Raw genomic sequence first — 25,238 nt, forward strand, 5'->3', positions numbered from 1 at the left:
TAGAGACGGGGTTTCACCATGTTGGCCAGGCTGGTCTCGAACTCCTGACCTCAGGTGATCCACCTGCCTCGGCCTCCCAAAATGTTGGGATTACAGGCATGAACCACTGTCCCCTGCCAGCCCTGAGTATTTTAAAAAACGATCTTTTTCAATCTTCACAACACCTGAGGCTCAGTGGTAAAGCAAATTTTTCTTAAAAAAAATTTAAAAAATTTGTGTGGGTATATAGTAGATGTATATATTTATGGGGTACATAAGATGTTTTGATACAGAAATGCAGTGTGAAATAAGCACAGTATAGAAAATGGGGTATCCATCTCCTCAAGCATTTATCCTTTGAGTTGCAAACACACCAGTTACACTCTTTAAGTTATCAAATAGTAGATCTTATTCATTCTTTGTATTTTTTTGGTTTGCTTTAACCGTCCTCACTTCTCTGGTAAAGCAAATTTTTCAAAATCAAATACGCAGGTTGTGTTGGATGTAGGAATCAAATGCACAGACATAGCTGGCTTTGAATCAAAGACTCTTTCCTCATACTTTTATGAGGAAAGTAGGAGTAGATCACCAGTTGGCACTGTGTATGCCTTTCAAATTAACAGGTAATACCCCTTCCCCCATTCTTTTTTCAAAATGGCTTTCCCTGCTTACATTCCTATGAGCAGAGTATGTTTCCATTTCACTACATCTTTGCAAGCATTTCTTATTGCCACATTCTTAAATCTTTTTCAACCTATTGTAGTAAAATGCTATTTCATTTTGCTTTTCTGATTACCAATAAAGTGAACCATTTTTTCATATGCTTATTTGCTATTCTTATATCTTTTTATTTGAAATGCTCCTGTCTTCTATTTTTTTACTTTTAGAAAATTCAGGTTCACAATATTGTATAGCAGTTATTCATCAGATATATGTGTAGCAAATATCTCTGTCATTCTCCCACAGTTTTTGAAGACATTAGCACCTGATTCATTATTATTCCCAGCCGATCTACCTCTGATATACTTTGTGGTAATTTTAATGTTTTCATGGATTTTTCCCCCTGAAGTCCTAGCCTCTTAGTTCACAATTTTGTTCTCCCTCCTACCTCATTGACTCATACCCTTGATTTTGTTGTTACCCCAAGTTGCAATCCCTTTACGATCACAATTTCAACATTTTATTCTCACAGCACCACCTTCTAACTTTCTAACTCAGTTTTAAAAAATATCCAAATCTATCCATTTTTAATTCTCTCTGGAAAAATCCTTTTATCCTACCGTCTTTTAATGGAAACTGATATCATCGGGTTCTCACTTCCTTCTTTACTGGGAACTTAAATTCCACGGACAGTCTTGATAATCATTGTCATATTTATATCTTCACCTTTCTTTCCTGTCTACTGCTTTGCTGGTTAAATCTATCTGCCTGCTTGGTGTCCTTACTTGTATAGCTGAATGTGTCTGGAGAAAAACACTCAATCTCTTTGACTAGTCTCGCTTTATAATCATGATCACTAATCTTCAGTCGGTTCCAAATGCTGCCAAGTGATCTTACTACATTGCTCCAGTCCATTCATTCTCTCACTCTTCCAGATGAATATTGCTTGCTTTCTCTTTTCTTCTCAAGCCTCCAATACTTAATCTTGTATTTTCACTTTTAAATGATCACCTTGCTTTCTTTTCACTGAGAGAATCGAAGCAATCCAAAGATATTTTTCAAAATTCCCATAATCACATCTGCCTGTATAGTTGCATCGAGACTACATATTCTGTCTTCCTTCCTGTTCCCTTAGATAAATTGTTCATGGTCCTAGCAAAGGCCACCCCCTCCACTTGTGCAGTTGATTTAATCTCATCTTGCCTTCTCAATAACATTACTTTAGTAATTCAGTCTCTGTCCTGGATCATCAAATTTTAGCAATCTCATCAAATTTTAACTACTGAATCAATATCTTCAATATATAATTTGAGAGGAAACCTCTTCTGTGTTAAACAAAAACTCTCGACTTGACTTAAACTCCTCCAGTTTCTGCACCAACTTTCTCCTTATATATGAAAACTCTTGAGTTAGTCAACAATACTTACATTCCCTGATTTCCTTCCTCCCATCCTCTCTGGAGCCCATTCTAATCAGGCTCCTCTCTGTGCCAGTCATCTATAAGCCCTCTTACTAAGGTCACCAATGACCCCTATATTATTATATCCAATAGTTAATTCTCAGTCCTCATCTTGAGCTATGAGCACATTTGACACAGTCAATCACTCTGTCCTTTAAACATTTACCCCTTTGGCATCCAAGATCTTTCACTTTCCCAGTCAGTCTTTGGCATCTTCTTATTTTTTCCCCTTATTCTGAAGGTTGGAATATCACAGGAATCAGTTCTTGGCCTCTTTTTTTTTCCCTATCAACTTTTACTCTCTTACGTTAAATGCCATCTGTACATTGGTGACTCTCAAATATGCATCTCCCTCCTGTACCTCCCCTGTGAACAAACAATTGCATTGTCAACATTTTCTCCTGAATATCTGCTAATTTGAAACACATGTAGTTTTCATTTTTATAGGTCAGAATAGTCGAATATTTCTCATTTTATGTATTTCAACATAATAATAGGTGGTTCAAACTTTGGATACAAATTTGAGCTCTTTGTACTTCCCCAAACCCAATTATCTCCAAGTATTGACCATCACAGTAATCGGTAACTCCACCCTTCCTTTTGCTCAAACCAAAACTTTGGATTATCCTTGAGTGTCTTCCTTTCATGCTCCATAGCCATTCCATCAGGACATCCTAGATCATGCCACTTCTTACCATCCCTCCAACTACCACCCTACTACCACTTTTATCTCTTGAGTAAATTACTGTAGAAGCCTCCTAAATGGTTTCTTTGCATCTCTCCTATGTCTCTTTTCCAGCTAATCTCCATACAATAGCTAGAGTTGTTCTGTTAAACCATAAGTAGATTATGTCACTCTGCTCAAACACCTCCAATTCCATTCAGGGTAAAAGCCAATGTTTTTATATGGGCCTATGGGTTGTATTGAACTCCCATTATCTGTCAGAGTTTATCTTCTATCACTCTGTCCTTTGCTCTCTGGTTTCCATGATTTTCTTAAAAATTGACAGGCATGCTTACAGATTTTGCAATTGTTCTTCTTCTGCCTAGAACACTTTACATCTGTTTATCTGAGTGTTTCCTCACTTCCTTCAGATCACGTTGCCAGCAGCTCAATTTCTGAGGTTTCCCCAGAGCACACTATCTAAGATGGCAATCCCTGACCCTTCTACCGCCCCTCGCTACCTTAATTTAATCCTTAGCACTTATCAGTGTTTAACATGTGGTGCATTTTATTTATTTATCTTGTTTATTGTCAGTATTCTCTTCACTAGACTATAAGCTCCTCATGGCAGCAATGGTTAACTTTAGCTTTTATTTTGCTCTTTGCTATTTCTTGGAACACTCTCCGGTGTATGGTAGACAATAAAAAATATATGTTGAAGGAATAAATACTTTTTCTCCATCAATTATGAGTAGTTCTCATTTATCATGAATCTCTTCAAATATTGCCTTCCACCCCATTTTCTCTGTTTTCTCGCCCTGGAATAACAACTAGTCATGTTAAAACTTCTTCTTTTCCTTTTTAATAACCACGGCCAACTGGCTTTTTTTTTTTTTTTTTTTTTTTTTTTTGAAGGGAACACAAAAATAACAACATGAGACAGTTGGGACCTGAGGTTAGGAAGAACAATCTTTCCTCCCCATACATGCCGACTGCCTCAAATAAAAAAATAGCCAACTACGGGAGAGCAGCAGCCACTCTTCCTTTCCTTTAATAACTCTTATTCCGTTTTCACTAATTTTTGTCTGTTCTCTTCTATGATAGATAGTTTTTCCAGATCTCTAATTCTCTCTTTAGCTGTTTCTAATATGTTGTTTAAATGCATAACTTATATTTTTATCTAAATGTTTATATAGTATATCTCTGGAGGTTGCTTTTTTATGCATATGCATGAGAATAAATGGAGGTTAATTTTAACTAATTTTAAAAAAGGCAGTTATGTCATTTTTCACAGTTTCTGGTTCCTTAGCCTCGTTTCCCTTACTTTATTTTGTTGAAAAATTTATATATACTTTTACAATATTTTGGATCTGGTAAATATCTTCATTGTTTGAGGGACTGAATTGCTGTTTCTTCTTTTAGCTTTCTCTCATTTATGTTGAGTTGTTTCTTAAGTCTCTGCTTTGGAATGTGAGAGTGCTCATTGGAATTTTATGTTTGAAAGAACTTTGAGGCCTAAGGAAAAGGAGTATTTTCACAAAGAGGACTTCAGATGCTTTGGGAAGTTTCCAGAAACATTTTCAAATAGCAAACCCTTTAGACTAACCCCCCCCCCTTTCTCTCTCTGTTCCTCCTATCTGTTGTCTTCCTTTACTTCTCCTTTCCCTTCCTTCACTTTTCCTTCTTTCCTTTCTTTTCTCTGCCTTCTTTCTTTCTTTATTTTTCCACAAAGACAGTGTGAGTTCCAGATCAGAGTCACATCAGAGCCATCCTTGGCTTGTACCTCTCTTGGTCTAAGTGGCTTACCTGGTGGAGTGACCAAAACATGTCTTTGAGGAGAATGAGCCCCTGGTAACCATTAAATCATCTGGGTGCCAAACATTCTTCACTGCCCTAACTGTGAAATTTGCAGAGGAACTTTTATTTCCTCCTCCATTCAGAGGCAAGGTTCAGATAGACAAAATTTACTACCATCTCCCTTGGAAGATTTGGTGTTTTAGTTCACTTACTGATATAGTCATATTTGGGGGTCTGGGATCTATGCAGGGGTTCTCCAATACAACTCCCATCCTGTTTGTGCACTTCGGCTTGCCTCCTGATCCTCATATTTGCATCATAAAATGAAAGCTCTAGGCTATCATAGGCTTTTAATCATTTTAATCTTTCTGTATTTTCTTTACTTGATTTTAAAGGATGTTAAAAAAGTATGCAGCACTTTTATATGTTTTGATCATGAGGAATTTTGTGGCCATTCTAGTCCAAAATAGATGTCTTTGATTATTTCTTCGTGTGTAGACTGTGCCCTGAAGAGACAGAAGTCACTATTCGTAGAAATAGATTCATCACCCTAGACTAGGACTTGAAGCTGATCAGTTGTTGCTTCTTTATTCTATGCTACATGGTGGGAGGCATATGATATGGTGTAAGGGTGTGTGTGTGTGTGTGTGTGTGTGTTTGTGTGTATGAATCATAGTCAAAATAGTAGTCAGTTGAAGAGGGGATATTCTTTCCCTTCTGCAGAGCATTAATATTGATAGGAAAAAAATAAAACATAAATGTCAGTTCTCAAAATAATTAAACAACTTTATAGGGTCCAGAAATGGAGCAAAAGTACAAACTTTAAGTGCATATTTCTTGTCATTTAAAATAAATAAATAAATAAATATATTTTTAAAAAGTTCTATTTAAAATGTACAAACATTGCCTGACACTTGGTAAGCACTCAACAGATGTAGCCTTATTAATATTACTGCATACACTTACTACAAAACTTACCACAGGTATTCAGTAAAATTTTTGCTGAGTAGATGACTAAACAGAGAGGCAAAGAGGAACCAGAAGTTGAGGTCATGGTGGTCACTGGAGGAAGAGTTTCAAGAAGGTGGAAGTGGTCAGCCAAGTTAGGTGACAAATCAAGTACTGAAGAAATACTGTCATATTTGACAATCAGATGAAGAGACCTGACCAAGAAACAGCTTGTGTGAAGTGGTAAGGACAGAAGGTAGACTGTAGTGGGTTTTGGAGGAAGTGGAAACGAGGAAGAAGAAATAGGAAAGTAGATATTATAAATCCATGTGACAGCAATATTGAGATAAGGATGAATAAATTTGATTTGCTACCTGAATTTTTAAAAATCTGCTTACAAAAAATGACAGGTTTATTGAAATATTGGGGTATCTGATAGATTTTCCACTTATCTTTGGGCCTCTTGATGTTGGGTAAAACTTCAGTAATTAAAATTCAAGTCTAGAGCTAGCAGGCAGAACCTGCAGGCAGAAACTTCAAGTTCAGAACTATGAAAAGATTTATGATGGTGAAGCAGATGATGATGTTCATCATGATGAAGTTATGTTACTTTATTAAAAAAGTAAAGTAACTGGCATGCTTTAGAGTTGCTCAATAAATAATTAATAGTTCTATCAGTATAAAATATTGGCTATCCAGAATTCAAATTATTATTGACAATTGAATTTTTTTAGTAACCCTGGGCTTTTCCATTAAATTGCATTTAGCCAATGTGTGTGAAGCTTTTTCTAGCATACTAAAATCTTCCCTGCCTTATAAGGCCATTGTTGAATTCAGAGTCAGCATTATTATGGATTCGTGTAGTTTAGTGAATGGATGAAATGTGTAGAATTGATTGCTCACTTGCTAAATGGTGCCATATTGCTGAGACACCCCCTTTTTTTTTTGAGCCGGAGTCTTATTCTGTCAACCAGGCTGGAGTGCAGTGGCTTGCGCGATCTCTGCTCACTGCAACCTCTGCCTCCTAGCTTCAAGTGATTCTCCTGCCCGAATAGCTGGGATTGCAGGTGTGCACCACCATGCTCGGCTAGTTTTTGTATTTTTAGTAGAGAGGTTTCGCCATGTTGGCCAGGCTGGTCTTAAACTCCTGGCCTCAAGTGATCTGCCTGCCGTGGTCTCCCAAAGTGCTGGATTACAGGCGTGAACCACTCAGCCTGGTCAGGCCTTTTGTTTTTGTTATTTTATTTATTTATTTATTTACTCTTGAGACAGGGTCTCACTCCTGTTGCCCAAGCTGGAGTGCAGTGACGAGATCACAGCTTACTACATCCTTGACTTCTCAGGTTCAGGTGATCCTCCCACCTCCGCCTTCTGAATAGCTGAGACTATAGTTGTGCACCACCATGCCCAGCTAATTTTTTAAATTTTTAGTAGAGGAGGGGTTTTGTCATGCATGTTGCCCAGGCTGGTTTTGAACTCTAGGGCTCAAGCGATTTGCCCACCTTGGCATCCCAAAGTACAAGAATTACAGGTGTGAGCCACCACTCTGGGGCCGGTTTTTTTTTTTTTTTTAATAGATTTATTAACCTTCTCTCTTTTGTCAGATTGTTGTCTCTTAGTTTTTACAGTTGTCAGTTTGCCACCTGGTAGGAATTGTTGCCTTCCTTTGATCTGCTATGGGACTGGAAATTCAATAACAGCCCCATTAAAAAGATAAGTAAACTGAGAGCACACAGGCTCTGAATGAGGATCTGAGAGGCTATGCAAAGTTTTGTGTCATCTTTTTTGACTTCTCAGAGATCTACGGATTCTTTGCGTGTTCTCATATTTTAGATCATATTGCAAAAGCATAAAAATTCTTGGCATATTGAAAAAAATTTATCAAAGAAATAAAGGAGAAGAAAATATATGAAAATAAAACGGTGCACAATTGATACTGGAGTCCACTCATAGATCAGAACCTCAAAACATGAAGTGGCAGATGGAATTTCAGCTCCTTTTAGAGGGCTGCAATTCCGCTCCCTGCCTGACAGTCATTGACTAATGCTGACCATTTTGAGCCAGTTGCTGTAGAAGTTGTGATTTGGCTTCATGGACTGGTTACTACAGAGACTGTTTGGGTACTTGCACTACAGAGGTTGGAGGTCAGAGTTCCATTGTCATCTATGATTTGGTCATTGTCAATTTGTGCTTTAAGTCTCTTAGTCCCCCCAACTCCTTTTGATCATTCTCTTATTTGTGAGAGGTGGATTAATTTAAGGAAGGGTAGAGATGAAGATCTTCACTGCCTAGGGATTGTTTATTCGTTTCCATAGTCAACTGTATTGCAAGATCTTCTCAGTCTTTTTGTTGTTGTAGCATTGTGGTTATCATCTCATGAGACAGTGGCTGTGCAAAAGTATTTAAGACTGCAAATAGAGTGCAGAAGACCAGCATCATGACCACTATGACAAAAATAAACAATTAATAGTTCATATGAGGTGTTTCAGAACGAGGAATCTCAGTTGCCCAACTCAGGCCAAGAAAACAAATCCCAAAGACCATATGAATCAACCTTAGAGAGCCAAGTAGCTTTTGCCTTTTTGATGTATAGCCTGTTCCACCTTGCCTGTTTCATTGACTCAAGTACAGTAAGAGATATTGGCAATGGTGCAAATGGCATAATGACTAGCCAACATGAAACCTAAAGCAATGTGATTGTCTATCTACTCATGTTAATACGTTGAGACTGATATGTATTCTATTTGGGACAGAGGTGATATTGTTAATAGCTTCCATAATTAAGGATACATTTCTTACGGGATTTTCTATTTGTATGATTCTCACTAATGGGAGTACTGCTCTGATGTCTTGTTTAAACTATCAGTCAGTTAAGTCTGCCAAATGGAGTGTCTGAATAATAAAGGCTGTCCTGACTTTGGAGCTTGCATCTGATTCAGAATTTCCAGCCTTGGTGATTTATAGAATTAGGAAAATCTCAGAATAGTATTCCTAAAGTATATGAGGTGTTACCCTGAGACAAATAGGCAAGGCATCCTTGTCACATAGGAAGTAGTATCCAAGAGACCACATAAACATCCAAGAAAAAAGGAGTTGTTCATACATGAGGTTAGAACCAAGACCTTACATTAGCCTGGGTTACATATTTAGATCTCTGAGAGTCTCTTCTAATTAAGCACGTGTCACCTCACCAGGCTAATTAAAAAAAAAAATCTACTGTAGAGACGGGGAAAAAATATGTCACCATGTTGCCCAGGCTGTTTTCAAACTCCTGAACTCAAACAATCTTCCCGCCTTGGCCTCCCAAAGTGCCGGGATTATAGCCATGAGCCACCCACCCAGACTGGTTTTGCTTATTTTAATTTAAGGATGCTATTGATGTTTTTAACCTTTCTAGGAGATTGTTGGTGGTAAGGGCAGTGTAGTTTTTCAATAAAGGGTAATGTCTTACAGAGTTCTTTTATAATGTTTCCCATAAAAAGTATGTGCCTTGATCACTTGATGTAAAAGTTAGTATGCTCCAGGTTGGAAACAGTATCAAGCAGGTTTTTAGTGACTGCAAGGGATGTAGCTTTCTGGCTTGGCAATAATTCAGCCTATCCTGAAAGCAGACATACAAAAACTAAAACATGTTTAAATCCAAGGAAGCTGGATGAAATCTACCTGAAAGACCAGATGCAGTGGTTCATGCCTGTAATCCCAGCACTTTGGGAGGCCAAGGTGGGAGGATCACTTGAGCCCAGGAGTTCATGACCAGTCTTAGCAACATAGCAAGACCTCATCTGTACTATAAAAGAAAAAAAAAATTAGCCAGTCTTGGTGGCATGTGCCTGTGGTCCCAACTACTCAGGAGGCTGAGGCAGGAGGATTGCTTGAGCCCAAGAGGTCCAGGCTATAGTAAGCCATAATTACGCTGCTGCACCTGATCTTGGGTGACAGAGTGAGAGCCTATCTTAAAAAAAAGTCTGCCTGAAGGTGTTTAAAGTGCCCTTGAGGCTTTGGTTCCTGGCCATTTCTCACCTTTACACTTTTTACAGAATTGTGTTGACAGATGACAAATGATGCAGAAATAACCTTAAAAAATTGTGCTAAAATACCCGTAACATCAAATTGACCATTTTAAGCGTACAGTTCAGTAGTATGAGATATATTCATATTGCTGTGCATCTGCTCTCCAGAATCTTTTCATCTTGCAAAACTGAAACTCTATATCCCTTTAAACAACAATTCCCCAGAACCCCTCTCCTCCCTGTGCCTTGAAACCACCTTTCTACTTTCTGTTTCTATGTGTTTGACTACTCTAAATACTTCATATGAGTGACATCATATAGTATTTGTCTTTTTGGAACTGGCTTATTTCACTAGCATAATGTTTTCAGATTTGTCCATGTTATGGCATGTGTCAGAATTTCCTTCTTAAGGATAATTTTCAGTTTTGCACATATACCATATTTTGTTTATCCATTCATCCTTTGATGGATATTTGTGTCATTTCAGCCTCTTTGGCTATTGTGAATAGTGGTGCTATGAAAATGGTTGTACAAATATCTTTTTGAGACTCTGCTTTCAGTTCTTTTGGATATATGTTCAGAAAGGGTATTGTCAGATCATATGGTAATTTTGTTTTTGAGTTTTTGAGGTACTGCTATACTGTTTTCCATAGTGACTGTACCATTTTACATTCCCATCAACAGTGCATAAGGGTTTTAATTTCTCCACACTGTCACTATCACACTTGTTATTTCCTTTTTTCATAGTAGCCTTCCTAATGCATAAGAAGTAACATTTAATTGTGTATTTGATTAACATTTCCCTAATGATTAGTGATGTTGAATACCTTTTCATATGCTTATTGGCCATTTCTATGTCTTCTGTGGAGCAATGCCATTTCTTTTTTTTTTTTTTTAATTATACTTTAAGTTCTAGGGTACATGTACACAACTTGCAGGTTTGTTGCATACGTATACATGTGCCGTGTTGGTGTGTTGCATCCATTAACTCGTCATTTACATTAGGTATTTCTCTTAATGCTATCTCTCCTACCTCCCCCTACCCCAAGACAGGCCCCAGTGTGTGATGTTCCCTGCCCTGTGTCCAAGTGTTCTCATTGTTCAGTTCCCACCTATGAGTGAGAATATGCAGTGTTTGGTTTTCTGTCCTTGGGATAGTTTGCTCAGAGTGATGGTTTCTAGTTTCATTCATGTCCCTACAAAGGACACGAACTCATCCTTTTTTTATGGCTGTGTAGTATTCCATGGCATATATGTGCCATATTTTCTTAACCCAGTCTTTGGTATCAGGATGGTGTTGGCCTCATAAAATGAGTTAGGGAGGATTCCCTCTTTTTATATTGATTGGAATAGTTTCAGAAGGAATGGTACCAGCTCCTCCTTGTACCTCTGGTAGAATTCAGCTGTGAATCCGTCTGGTCCTGGACTTTTTTTGGTTGGTAGACTATTAATTATTGCCTCAATTTCAGAGCCTGCTATTGGTCTATTCAGGGATTCAACTTCTTCCTGGTTTAGTCTTGGGAGAGTGTATGTGTCCAGGAATTTATCCATTTCTTCTAGATTTTCTAGTTTATTTGCATAGAGGTGTTTATAGTATTCTCTGATGGTAGCTCGTATTTCTGTGGGATCCGTGGTGATATCCCCTTTATCATTTTTTATTGCATCTATTTGATTCTTCTCTTTTTTCTTCTTTATTAGTCTTGCTAGCAGTCTATCTATTTTGCTGATCTTTTCAAAAAAGCAGCTGCTGGGTTCATTGATTTTTTTGAAGGGTATTTTGTGTCTCTATCTCCTTCAGTTCCGCTCTGATCTTATTATTTCTTGCTTTCTGCTAGCTTTTGAATGTGTTTGCTCTTGCTTCTCTAGTTGTTTTAATTGTGATTTTAGGGTGTCGATTTTAGATCTTTCCTGCTTTCTCTTGTGGGCATTTAGTGCTATAAATTTCCCTCTACACACTGCTTTAAATGTGTCCCAGAGATACTGGTATGTTGTGTCTTTGTTCTCATTGGTTTCAAAGAACATCTTTATTTCTGCCTTCATTTCATTATGTACCCAGTAGTCATTCAGGAGCAGGTTGTTCAGTTTCCTTGTAGTTGTGCAGTTTTAAGTGAGTTTTTTAGTCCAGAGTTCTAATTTGATTTCACTGTGGTCTGAGAGACAGTTTGTTGTGATTGCTGTTCTTGTACATTTGCTGAGGAGTGCTTTACTTCCAATTATGTGGTCAATTTTGGAATAAGTGTGACATAGTGCTGAGAAGAGTATATTCTGTTGATTTGGGGTGGAGAGTTCTGTAGATGCCTATTAGGTCTGCTTGATGCAGAGCTGAGTTCAAGTCCTGGATGTCCTTGTTAACTTTCTGTCTCGTTGATCTGCCTAATATTGACAGTGGGGTGTTAAAGTCTCCCATTATTATTGTGTGGGAGTCTAAGTCCCTTTGTAAGTCTCTAAGGACTTGGCTTATGAATCTGGGTGTTCCTGTATTGGGTGCATATATATTTAGGATAGTTAGCTCTTCTTGTTGAATTGATCCCTTTACCATTACGTGATGGCCTTCTTTGTCTCTTTTGATCTTTGTTGGTTTAAATTCTGTTTTTTTCAGAGAGTAGGATTGCAACCCCTGCTTTTTTTTGTTTTCCATTTGCTTGGTAGATCTTCCTCCATCCCTTTATTTTGAGCCTATGTGTGTCTCTGCACGTGAGATGAGTCTCCTGAATACAGCACAATGATGAGTCTTGACTCTTTATCCAATTTGCCAGCCTGTGTCTTTTAATTGGCATATTTAGCCCATTTACATTTAAGGTTAATACTGTTATGTGTGAATTTGATCCTGACATTATGATGTTAGCTGGTTATTTTGCTTGGAGAAATGCCATTTCAAGTCTTTTGTCCATTTTTCAGTTGGGTTATTTTGTTGTTGTTGTTGAGTTGTAGGAGTTCTTTATATATGCTGGATCATAGCCTTTTATCACACATTTGATTTGGAAATATTTTCTCCCATTCTGTAGGTTATCTTTTCATTCTATTATGTCATTTTAGCATATGCAAGGTTTTAATTTTGATGTATGCCAATTTATCTATTTACTTTTGTTTCCTGTGCTTTTGGTGTCATATCCAAGAAATCATTGTGAATCCAATGTCATGAAGATTTTTCTCTATTTTCTTGTACAAGACTTATAGGTTTAGGTCTTATGTTTATGCAAATATTTCCTCCCACTCTGTTGGTTGCCTTGTTACTCTGTTGATACTGTCTTTTGATGCACAAAATTTAAAATTTTCATGAAGTCCAATTTATTTATTTACTTTTTTTGTTGCCTGTGCCTCTGGTCTCATATTCAAGAAATTGCTATGAAACCCAGTGTCATGAAACTTTTACCCTGTGTTGTTCTAAAAGTTTCATAGTCTTAGCTCATATATTTAGACCTTTGATCCATTTTGAATTAATTATTTTTGTATATGATATAAGATAATTTCATTCTTTTTCATTTGGATATCAAGTTTTTCTCAAGAAAATTTATTGAAAAGATTTTCCTTTCCTTATTGAATAGTCTTGCACCCTTGCTGAAAAGCACTAGAGTATATATGGGAGAGTTTATTTCTGGGTTCTTTATTCTATTCCATTTGTCTATGTGTCTGTTTTATTCTAGTATCATGCTGTTTTGATTATTGTAGCTTTGTAGTAAGTGTTGAAATCAGGAAATGTGAGTCCTCAAGCTTTGTTCTTATTCTTCAAGATTGTTTTAGCTATTCAGGTTCCCTCGATAATTCATAGAAATTTTAGGACGGATTTTTCCATTTTTGCAAAAAAAATTTTTGGGATTTTGATAGGAATTGAATTAAATGAACAATATTAATTCTTGCAGTTCATGAACATGGAGTGTCTTTTCATTTATTTGTGCCTTTGTTAGTTTCTTTCAGTAACATTTTGCAGTTTTGTAGTTTTCAGTGATGCTGTTATAATCGGTTGTCATTTTAAAGGTTTCCACACCAGTGTTGATTCAAGATAGTAACCAATTTGTCATACCTAGCTTGTCCAACCCTTGGTCCGTGGGCCACTTGCAGCCCAGGATGACTTTGAATGCGGCCCAACACAAATTCATAAACTTTCATAAAATATTATGAGACTTTTTTTTTTTTTTTTTAGCTCATCAGCTATTGTTAGTGTTAATGTATTTTATATGTGGTTCAAGATAATTCTTTTTTTTTCCAATGTGGCCCAGGGAAGCCAAAATATGGGAACCCCTTATCTATACCATAATGAGTAGTTTCGTGGAGAAATTTAGCTAATATTCATTTGAAATCACCTGGTGCCACCAATTGGCTGTCTTGAGAGCACTAGAGGTTATCTGAGTAAGAGGTATAACCAGATTTTTTCCCATTCTTCCTTTTCAAAATCAGGAGTTAATCATTGATTTTATGTAATGGCCTCATAAGATTGTCTCCAGAGATTTATTCTTTGAGAGTTTATATAGGATCATAACTTTGGTGAAGGCTGATTGTTTGGCATAGTAAGTTGCTAGAGCATTTCCTATAGCTTACACATTATCTATTTTTTCCATGAGCTTCAACCTTTATAACTACCTCTCCAGGAAGTAGGGGTGTGTCTACAAATTCCTGAATTTGTTGCCCATTTTTGGTGGGGGTTCCAGTAGGGCAAGAAACCCCCTTATTTCCAAAGCATCTCAAAGTCATGTACTACTCCAAAAGCATATCTGCTATTTGTATGTATGTTTGCTTTTTCGTCTTGGGCTAGTTGTCAAGATGTAGTAAATACAGTAAGTTCTGACATCTGGGCTGATTTTACTCAAAGAGAGCTTAGATTAGTGACTGCATATCCTGGTTGATAACCTCCAGTTTCAGTTTTGAGGTATGAGCCATCAACAAATAATATTAGAAATAATATTAGGTCAAGGTTCTCTAGAGGAGTCTTTAATCAGTCTGAGTAAGGTACAGAGAATTCCTTAAGGAAGACAATCTTGAGGCTCCTTTTCTTTTTCTTTTTTTGCTTTGAGACAAGGCCTCACTTTGTCACCCAGGCTAGAGTGCAGTAGCTCATTGCAACCTTGACCACTTGGACTCAAGTGATCCTCCTGCCTCAGCCTCCTGAGTAGCTAAGACTACAGATGCAAATCATCATACCCAGTTAATATTTCATTTTTTTGTAGAGACAAGGTCGGGTCTCAGTGTGTTGCCCAAACTGGGCTCAAGTGTCCTCCTGCCTTTGCCTCCCAAAGTGTTGGGAATATAGGCATGAACCACCACACCCAGCCTCCCTTTCTTTAGGTAGAGGCAGAAGAGAGGTAGGATTCAGAGTGTTGCTGTGGTGAATGGTAATGTTGGAGGCAATGAGTAGTAGAATTTCATAAGATATTAAGACTGGGCGCAGTGGCTCACGCCTGTAATCCCAGCACTTTGGGAGGCCAATGCTGGTGGATCACTTGATCCCAGAAGTTCAAGATCAGCCAGGACAACTTGGCAAAACTCTGTCTCTACTAAATAATACAAAACTTAGCCACACGTGGTGGTGCACGCCTGTAATCCCAGCCACTCAGGAGGCTGAGGCAGGAGAATCCCTTGAACCTGAGAGGTGGAGGTTGCAGTGAGCTGAGATCACGCCATTGCACTCCAGCCTGGGCAACAAGAGTGAAATTCCGTCTCAAAACCGAAAACCAAAAACCAACAAACAAAACCCCAAAATTAGCTGGGTGTGGTGGCATGTGCCTGTGGTGCCAACTACTCCGTAGGCTGGGATGGGAGAATCATTTGAGCCTGGAAGGCAGAGGTTGCAGTGAGTCAAGATCACACCGCTGCACTCCAGCCTGGGTGACAGAGCTAGATCCTGTCTCCAAAAAAAAAAAAAAAAGAAAAAAAGAAAAAAAAGAAGATATTAGTTGGCTGGCTGAAAAGTGTTGTGTATTCATTCTGTGAGTAGTAAGGTCTGTACTGCATGAGGAACCCTAAACTCAGGTAGGGAGGCTAGAACTAGCTCAGCAGAAGCTGCAATAAATTTTTCAGGTGTTAGAAAGCAATTGCCCTAAGACAAGAGGGATGAGCCTTTCAAACTGGGTCAAGGGTGAAGCTATAGTAAACAGTGTTTCTGTTCATTTTGTTTTGGTTTTGAGAGTTAGGGGTAGTAGAGGACACAAGTAAGAGTAACTAACTAGTTCCTGGTTTCATCAACAAGGCACACTAAGCACTGAGCTGACCATTTTAGTGATGTTTAGAACTTGCCTTGAACGTCTAACAAAGTCCCCATTTATCGTACATCAAGCAAGTCCCCTTTATTTTATGCTGTCAGGGTATCAACCTGGTTTTTAATGTAAGATCATTTAAAAAATTATCCTTGAAGTTAACTTCTCTAAAGGATCTTTTTTGTTATTTTTTTAAGTGTAGATTTAAAAAATACTTTTTGCAACAGTCTTAGGTTTACAGAAAATTGAGTAGATAGCAAGGAGTTTCCATATACCATCCCGTCCCCAGACAGTTTCCCCTACTATTAACTCTTGCATTCCCATGAGACACTTGTTATAATTCATAAGCCAATACTGACGCATCATTATTAGCTAAAGTCCATAGTTTACACTGAAGTTCACTCTTTGTGTTGTACAGTTCTATGAGTTTTGAAAAATGTGTAACGTCCTATATCTACCATCATAGTATTATCCTGAATAGTTTCATCCCCCTAGAGGTCCTCTGTGTTGCACCCATTCACTCCTCTTTTCACCTCCAAACACTTGGCAGCCACTAATATTTTTACTGTCTCCACAGTTTCATCTTTTCCAGAATGTTATATAGTCAGAATCATACAGTATGTAGCTTTTTCAGATTGGTTTCTTTCACTTAGCAATAGGCATTTTAAGACTTCTCTGTACCTTTTCATGATTTGATAGATCATTTCTTTTTATGACTGAATAATATTTCATTGTATGGATGAACGACAGTTTGTTTATCCATCTACCTATTGAAGGACAGCTTGATTGCTTCCAGTTTTCGGAGCAATATGTTTTTAGTGGTTCCTGTCAATTTGTGTTAAAACCCAAGGGCTTGTCCAGATTGCTTATTCACAAATAGACAAAGAGATTTTTGTAGTTTGGGATGCCTAGAGAAAGAGGCTGCTGAACATCTTTTTCAGGTTACAGAAAACCTGTTCGCTTTTGATTTCCTTAGGAGAGGGTCTCTTACTGAGGACTTAGTCAATTCATAAAACGGTGTTTCAATCCTAGAAAAATTTGGCACTCATTGTCTGTAATATCCAGTTAAACTCCAAAATACTCTTCGTTGTCTTTTGTGAGGGGTCTAGAATGTTTTTGGATAGTCTTTAGCATATCAGTAGAGAATGGTTTATCTTCCTCAGTTAGGTCATGCTCTAAGTAATAGATTGTGGTTTGGAAAAAATTGTGACTTTTGAAACGCGTATGTTTCTTTTCTGATAAGGCTAGGGGCAACTAAACGGAATCCTTTTTACAGACCTCCTTGCTCTCTGAATAAAGTAGGATATCATTTACATATCGTGTCAGAACTGAATCACAAGGGGACATTTTAGGTCTTTTAAGTCTTGATTGAGGACCTGGGAAAATTGGAGGGGGCTCTAGTGAACTCCTGGGGTATGACTGTCTAAGTACATTATTGTCCTCCTTAGGTGAATGCAAAAAGGTATTGACTATCCTGATTGAGAAGTACACTGAAAGAGGCAGAGCAAAGATCCAATACTGTAAAGCAAGTAACTTCAGGTGGAAATTTATGACAGAATAGTATTTGGGTCAAGTTCTATCAGGAAATGAAGTATAATGATTTTGTTGATGGCCTTGAGGTCCTGAACAAATTGAGTCAAGTTCTATCAGGAAATGAGGTATAATGATTTTGTTGATGGCCTCAAGGTCTTGAACAAATTGGTATCTTTGTCGTTTTGTTTCTTTACTCGGAGGATGGGAGTATTATAAAGGCTAGTGCAGAGTATGAGAAGACTTTTGTATGTAAGGCCTTCAACCATAGGTTTGAGCACTTCCTTTGGCTTCAAGGGATATTGGAGAAGTTTGAGTAATGGCTTGGTAGGATCTATCTGAACTTTAATAGGTTCTGCTCTCATTGTTTTTCCTATGCCAGCGAAATCTTTAGCCTGTAGAAGGTCATGGAGTAGTGTCAAGATCTTTATCTGGGGTATGCATCAAATAAAATAGAGAATGCAAAGGTATATTCAGAACAAACACAACTTGATTATAAATAGAGGAGTCCTCTGGAAACTTAAGAAATAATCCCTCTGGTGTGCATTTATTTTTGCAATCTCATGTGTAAAGTATATCTCTCCTTATTAAATTTGCAGGTGTATTATCACAGAACAAGGAGGAATATTTCCAGGCAAAGGCCCAAGGGTTACAGTTAAAGGCTGGGAGATAGGGAAAATTTGTGTTATTTGAAATGCCTGCCACCTGTGCAGTACCGTTACTCTGAAGAAGAGAGCATGAAGCACAGCATTTAATGTAGAAATGGTAGCCCTTGCATTAATTTTTATTGGAAGTGTTTTGGGTATGGCTTCTAGGAGACTTTAACCTACTTTTCAGGGGTTTTCTGAACTGCAGGTTTTTTATGGAACGAGATATCCTGTAGGTCCTCCGGGTCAGTCCAATCAACTTTTGCCATCTAGGATTTAGCATCTGTGGTTCTGACCCATGTGTGTATGAGTTGATATAAGTCAGGTAATTCTGGGTCAGATGTACCCAAAAGGATTTTAAACTATTCTATGAATGTTTACTAGTCTTGTCTGAATTTAGGGAAACTTTTAGCTCTTAATTCCGCTCAGGTCCAAGCTTTAAATTCTCCAGTTGTCTGAATACCTGGTTCATGGAGGGATGGGTCTTAAGAGACAACTGGCATTTTAGGTTTTGGAGAAAGTTGTTGGGAAAAGGTAGGGGCCTGAACAAGGACAACTGGAGGGAGGAGTTGATGGAGGTATGGAAGGAGAGAGATTGGAAGGATAAGGGGCAGAGGGAGATCTGGATATAGGGAGGGAACTGGTGGACGAGGGCAGAGGATTTACTAGGGAAATGAATCTAGTTCATTGTTGTTAAACTACACATTAGCTTTGGCCAAATAATCTTTTAATGAAGTCATTTTTGATTTAGAGTTTCATTGGAGACCTCTATGTAAATAAAAATGCTGCTCATTAAACCTGAGAAATCTTATTTCCATTCTTTTTGAAGACATTTAATGAGAAGAAAAAAAAAACCTGCTTCTTATATGTGTTCTCATTTAGAATCCTAATTCTGGTCCCTGTCTTTCTAAATGGCATAATTTTACCAAGGGTGATGTGAGCCTTTAATGGCTACTGTGGAGAACATTTAATTTGAAATCGTTCATTATTAAATTTGCAGGTGTATTATCACAGAACAAGAGACATTAAAGGCTCGCATCACCCTTGGTAAAATTATGCCATTTAGAAAGACAGGGACCAGAATTAGGATTCTAAATGAGAACACATATAAGAAGCAGGTTTTTTTTTTTTTTTTTTCCTGCAAGAGGAGAGGATTTGGGCTCAGACAACTCCATAAGAGATGGTGATGGTCAGCAAAATGTGGTGCTGGTGCCTCAGTGTCAGAGTCTCCCAACCTGATAGTCAGTGCCTCTGAATGTGGACTGTGGTAGATGGAAAACCAGAGAGAACGCTCTTTCTGGATCAAAGCCAAACTCTAAAAACAAAACATAAAAACGGGAAAACCTCACCCACTTTTATTGATAATCCACAGAAAAATTTGTCCAAATGGAAGCTTGTCTGGTGAGAACTGCAAACTCACCAGACTGTGAGACTAGCTCAAACAACAGGTGTGTAGAACCTATGACTGTGTTGTACCCTGCAATTTTCTTTCTTGTGACAAACAACACTTTTAGACCATACAACACAAAATGGAAACACAAAAGTGAGTAAAAGGAGATGAAAAGAAATGGTTTGATTCCATCAAAGCTGCCAAACAAATGAACTGATAACAAAACGTGGGTACCAAACTGAGAGTAAATGGACAGGGAACTCAATGCAAAGAAAGAGTTCAGACCTAGTGTTGACTTACCACGCTGGGCTGTGTGGACCATATCTCACAAAAAAATGGAAAATAAGCGAAGACCACACAAATGGGAACAAGCAGAGGCAATTTATTTAGAGCTTGCTATAGCAAGGGAGTTAGCCCCATCACTTGCGTTTGATAGAGACTTATTGGCAGGCAGGTGAGTTGGAAAATTTTATAGTGAAAAAGGGGAAGACTTCAGGTATGTCTGATTGGAAGTTGCTGGCATAGGGAAGCTGTATGTGGACCAACTAGATGTGGGGCATCCTACGTGATTGGTTGGTTTGTGCACCTTGTATCTTAGGCATAACATATTTGGCTTTTTCTGGTTGGTCCTGAGTTGGAAGTGAGGGTGAAAATTAGAACTCCTGGCAGGTGTTGAACAAATCTGGACCATTTTGGGCCAGTTACTGCAGAGACTGTGGTTTGGCTTCTGGGATAGTTGCTGCAGAGGTTGTGGGTAAGATTTTTACTGTCATGTGTGGTCTGGACACTGTTTATTTGTATTTTCAGTCTCTCAGATCCTATTATCCACTTGGCTACCAAGGAGTCCAGCTCTCTAATGGCATTTCCTGCCCTTACCTTGGCCTACTGGGCTTCTCAATGACCCTGGTGCCTCTCTAGGGCATTTGTTTGTTACACAGTGTCCCTCGAGGCCCTTCCACACATCATAGTAGCTGATGTATTTGATAGCCTTAGGTAGTATATCCACTGTATCATATCCACTTCTCTGGACATTTTGATCCTTTTCTCTGCTGTCTGCCTTGGCAGTTATGGCATTCCTACTTAGTGTGGGACATCTTTTTCTCTAACCGTGCAAGATCCACCCATCAGATTGTTAGCACTGTCTTACAGCATCCTTGCCAGGGTGTTAAATCATGTATATTGGGAGACTGCTTCTAAATTGATACACTCTCCCTTCTCTAGGCTGACATCTAGCACTCTCAGTCTTATACTTGACTCATGCTGGTATATGTTGGGTAACACTCACAGCAATTCTAGGGCATACAGAGCCCCTTTCCTTAGTTACAGGCCAGTATTTTCCTGGCTGGGTTATAACATGCTTTAGTTACTGGCCTGAGGCAAAGAGAGGAGGTGAAGGTAGTTCCTGAGGTGGGTGCATGTTATCTTGCTAGGCAGAGGCTTCTGCATCATCTTATGCAAGGGTGGAGTGCCAACCTTTAATAGAGAGGAGTAGGCCACTTCTGCAGGCCAAGAGGATGGAAGGGAGTTTGGGATTCAAGATATTCAAGTGAATCTACTTGGTTATTTTCATCCAACGTTTCAGGGCCCAATCTGGGCTGGGACCTCACCATTACAGACTTTCCAAGTTTGAGAATTCAGCCTTTATACCGCCACTATCCTTGCGGGAAATTCTGGGCCAGATCCTCAGTTGCTTTCCCCCCTATTAGCTACAGGAGATGAAAGGCTATTTGTATGCTGCCAGGGAGAACGTCTATATTTCATATTTGGGTTTTATTGGTAATTAGTCACCGTCTGACTTTCACTTTCTTTCTCAAATGCATTTATTGTCCCAAAAAAAGCTATTCAATTCCCCATTATTTATAACTATCATGCATATAATTACTCTGTGCCCCCAATTTTTCTAATGCCTGGGATTCTGCCAATGCCAGTATATTGCCTTCTTCCAGAGTCCCAGTTAGTTTGCCATTGATTAAGATCTTATCTGCTTTCCTGTAACACGCCATGGGTTATTCATGCTCCATGGTTCAGCTCTGAAATCCAGGTTAGTGGCTACTTCCTATGACGACCCCTGGCACCAGCTATCTTAAGTTGGCTTGGGAAGACTTTGCCATGGAGATTTGCATGCAGAAATTTTGGGGAACAAAGAAAATATGACAGGACAGATAGAGGAGTTGAACTGGGATGCAGCTGCAACAAAGCCTCAGCCAACTCACTGAGAGCCCTAGAATTGGGATGATTCTTCAGAGTTGTCTCAAAGCAAGTGAGCTGGGCCTGTATACCCTCTACTTGAACAGTTATTGGCATGAATTACCCATGGAGGCTGAGGATAGTTGGAGAGCAACTGAATTTAGCTGCTAATACTCCCAGCGGTCTTGATGGGGTTGGGACTATGAACAGTCCAGCCCAGTGTCACTACTGCATTGAAATTGGAAGTTGGGCCATGTATGATTGCTTGAGGATGGGAACTGTGATTTTTGGGTTGCAAATCATATGAGATGAGCTCCATAACTTCTGGCTCTGAGTCTTGACCCTTAGGGAGCAAGAAAGAGGCAAATGTAAAATTCAAATATGGAGCAGACATGCCTGTAATCCCACTACTTTGGGAGGCCAAGGTAGGAGGATTGCTTGAGCCCAGGAGTTTGAGATCAGCCTGGGCAACAGGGACGATTCTCTCTACAAAAAATAAAAATATAAAACCCTAGCCAGGCATGGTGGCACATGCCTGTAGCCCCAGCTACTGGGGAGGCTGAGATGGGAGGATTGCTTGAGCATGAGAGGTCAAGACTACAGTGAACTGTGATCATGCCACTGCACTCCAGCCTGAGAGACAGAGTGAGACCCTGTCTTTACAAAACAAAACAAATTTGGAACAGAAAATGAATTCACATTCAAAATATGTCCACATACCAAAATTTTTGCCCAGGGGAAAATCAGTGTCATTAAATGCTACCAAATAATTGGAGATGTTATGCCTGAGGAATTATAATTATTGAGCTAATTAATATAGAATTTAAAATAAGAATATTTAATTCTTCTAGAGATAAAGGAGATAACATCTGTGAAACTAGAAACGTTTATATGACATTGACTAAAAGTTGTGAAATAAGAGCAAATAGATATAAAAAACCAAGTAATCAGAAGTCTTGAAAATGAAAAATGCAGTATTTGAAATAAAGTCTTATAAAGAACAATAAATGAATTTTGAAAACAGACAGTGACAGAATCAGTTAATTGGAAGAGCAAAAGTGTGCTATGATACAGGGTATGAAAATATAGATATTAAGAGATCTGGGAGAGGGCATTGATTAAGCAGCACCATTTCTGTTAGGAGTTTCAGAGATTGGAGAGAGGTTTAAACGTGCAGGAGATATATATATTTTGAGATCTTATGGAAGAATTAATTTTCCATCTATAGAAAGCTCACTGAGTTGCAGCTGCCAAAAATCTACCAAAAAACACATCAGGTTTTGTGAAACCATAGGGCATCAAAGTCAAGAAAAATACTAGTGTAAGCAGCCTAATCCTGTTAAAGGAATGGCAATACAAATGACATCTTCTCACCTGCAACAATAAATGTCATGGAAAATAACAGAATTATCTTTAAAGTAGTGAGAGAGTATAGGATTTATTTTAGAATTCCAAACCCAGCTACCATACTACAAGTTTGAAGGTGTAATTGAAATATTTGCAGACATACGAACCCAAGATTTACCACATAAAGCATAGCTGAAAGAATTCTTAAAAAGTATACCATGGAAAGAAGACAAATGAGGCCAGACTGAAGGAGTGGAATGCAAGAACAGAAAGTGAGCAAATTAACTGGTAAAGCATGTTGGAAAATCTAAATAATAATTGTTGATGTTCAACAGAAAAAAAAAAAACTAGCATCTCATAGGGTTTAATTTTATCAGCAATAATTTATTTCATTACAAAAATGAGGCAAAATTGGCAAAATAATGACATTTTAAAATTAGTGTGTTATAAACTATCACACGAACAGAAAACCAAACACCGCATACTATCACTCATAAGTGGGAGCTGAACAATGAGAACACATGGACACAGGGAGGGGAACATCACACACCGGGGCCTGTCACGGGGTGGGGAGATGGGGAGAGGTAACATTAGGAGAAATACCTAGCGTAGGTGACGGGTTGATGAGTGCAGCAAACCACCATGTACATGTATACCTATGGAACAAAACTGCACATTCTGCACATGTACCCCAAAACTTAAAGTACAATAAAAAAATTAGTGCTGTATATGGTTATGTAAAACAAACAAACTAAACATTCAAAAAAAGGCAAAAAACAAAACAAAAAACAACCCAAGGTGGAGTTAGAATCATATAAAATACTGTAGAATAGCAGAAATGCAAGGATACTTAGTAGTTAGAAATTAACACAAATCACCATGAGTTGATTCAAAAAGAAATTACAAAAAGTCATCTTACTCATACAGAAAAAAAAGTTTCTTAAATTTTTAACATTTAAAACCTTAAATGGACCCTGCAGTTACTGCCTTTCTCCTTCCACTTGTGTCTCCTCAGGTCCTCATAAAGCATCCAATTGTTTTAAACTGGACCAGCCCCAAAGCCTGGTCTCATAGCACTCTTGCCAGGTTTCTGTACATACTCTCGTGGCCCAAGGTTCCATCTAGCTATTGTATCGTATTATTGTATACACACAAATAATTAAATGTCAACATTTAAAACAAGTTGATAACATCTTTGTAGTAACTTAGGCAAAAACAAAGCAAAAATTCAACACTTTTTCATGATCTGAAAAACTGAAAATTAACTGCTTCAATAGATTATGGGTTATCTAACAACCATGTAAAGATTATACTTTATGGTAAAATTTAGAAGCATTAACACAAGGCATAAAACAGGAATGCCCATATTAACCATACTGTTCAACCTGGACTTGAAGTAATATCCAATATAAAAGATTAAGGAAAAATAAGATGTAAGAAGTTTGTCAAGAGACAATATTCTCATTATTTGGAGATATTTTTATCAATCAATCGAGAATCTACACATACGCCATTAAAGAAATTCAGTAATTGCGTTTGATACAAGATCAACCTAAGAAACATATTATTTCTGGCTGGGCGCAGTGGCTCATGCCTGTAATCCTAGCATTTTGGGAGGCTGAGGTGGATGGATCACCTGAAGTCAGGAGTTCGAGACCAGCCTGGCCAACATGGTGAAACCCGTCTCTACTAAAAATACAAAATTAGTAGGGTGTGGTGGCGCATGCCTGTGATCCCAGCTACCTGGGAGGCTGAGGCGGGAGAATCACTTGAACCTGGGAGGCGAAGGTTGCAGTGAGCTGAGTTTGTGCCATTGCACTCCAGCCTGGGCAACAACACTCATGTCAAAAAACAAACAAACAACACACACATACACACACAGAGTCTTAGAATTATAAGCTTTTCCAGGATAAAATAATTATATTAAAAACATACAAGAAGTAATGAATGAAAAAGAGCTGGCTCTAATAGTTGGGGGGAAAATAAAGCCCAATAACATAAACAATTTGCTAAGCCAATCATGAAAAAAAGGAGGGTACACGATCATTATTTCCAGTTCTGTCTGTTTTGCAAACAACAAACATTTGTCCAGGTACAACTATTTGCAAGCTCCCCCCAAAGGGTTCAGGCCACCATAGAGAAAAATTCCATGGTGAGAAGGTGGTCATAAACTAGCGCAGAGACTAGGGCCAAAACCCGTTAAACAAAATAAATGTAATTATTTTTAGTAATTAACTCGGGAGAAAAGGCGTGCCACGGTAAGGTGCTGGGGAAAGGGCGGATTTTTAGAGAAAATTGCTGGAACTGAGGTTTAAAGCAAAACCAAGGGGAATGGAGCTGCCTAGGGGTGACTTCCATACAAAACAGGCCCGATGCAGCAATCTCACAGTCTGAAAGTAGACTGTATTTCAACTAGCATAGTTTTATGCCAA

At 38.4% G+C, this 25,238-nt stretch overlaps 1 protein-coding gene across 1 annotated transcript in view; it reads left to right on the plus strand.

Annotated features, from left to right (window-relative positions):
• MRPS22 (mitochondrial ribosomal protein S22) overlaps nucleotides 1–25,238 on the plus strand; it is a 356,930-nt gene that overhangs the window by 20,335 nt on the left and 311,357 nt on the right. The window lies entirely within an intron of this gene.

The sequence above is a fragment of the Mandrillus leucophaeus genome, unplaced genomic scaffold (assembly GCF_000951045.1).
Source record: "Mandrillus leucophaeus isolate KB7577 unplaced genomic scaffold, Mleu.le_1.0 Scaffold573, whole genome shotgun sequence".
Lineage (NCBI taxonomy): Eukaryota > Metazoa > Chordata > Mammalia > Primates > Cercopithecidae > Mandrillus > Mandrillus leucophaeus.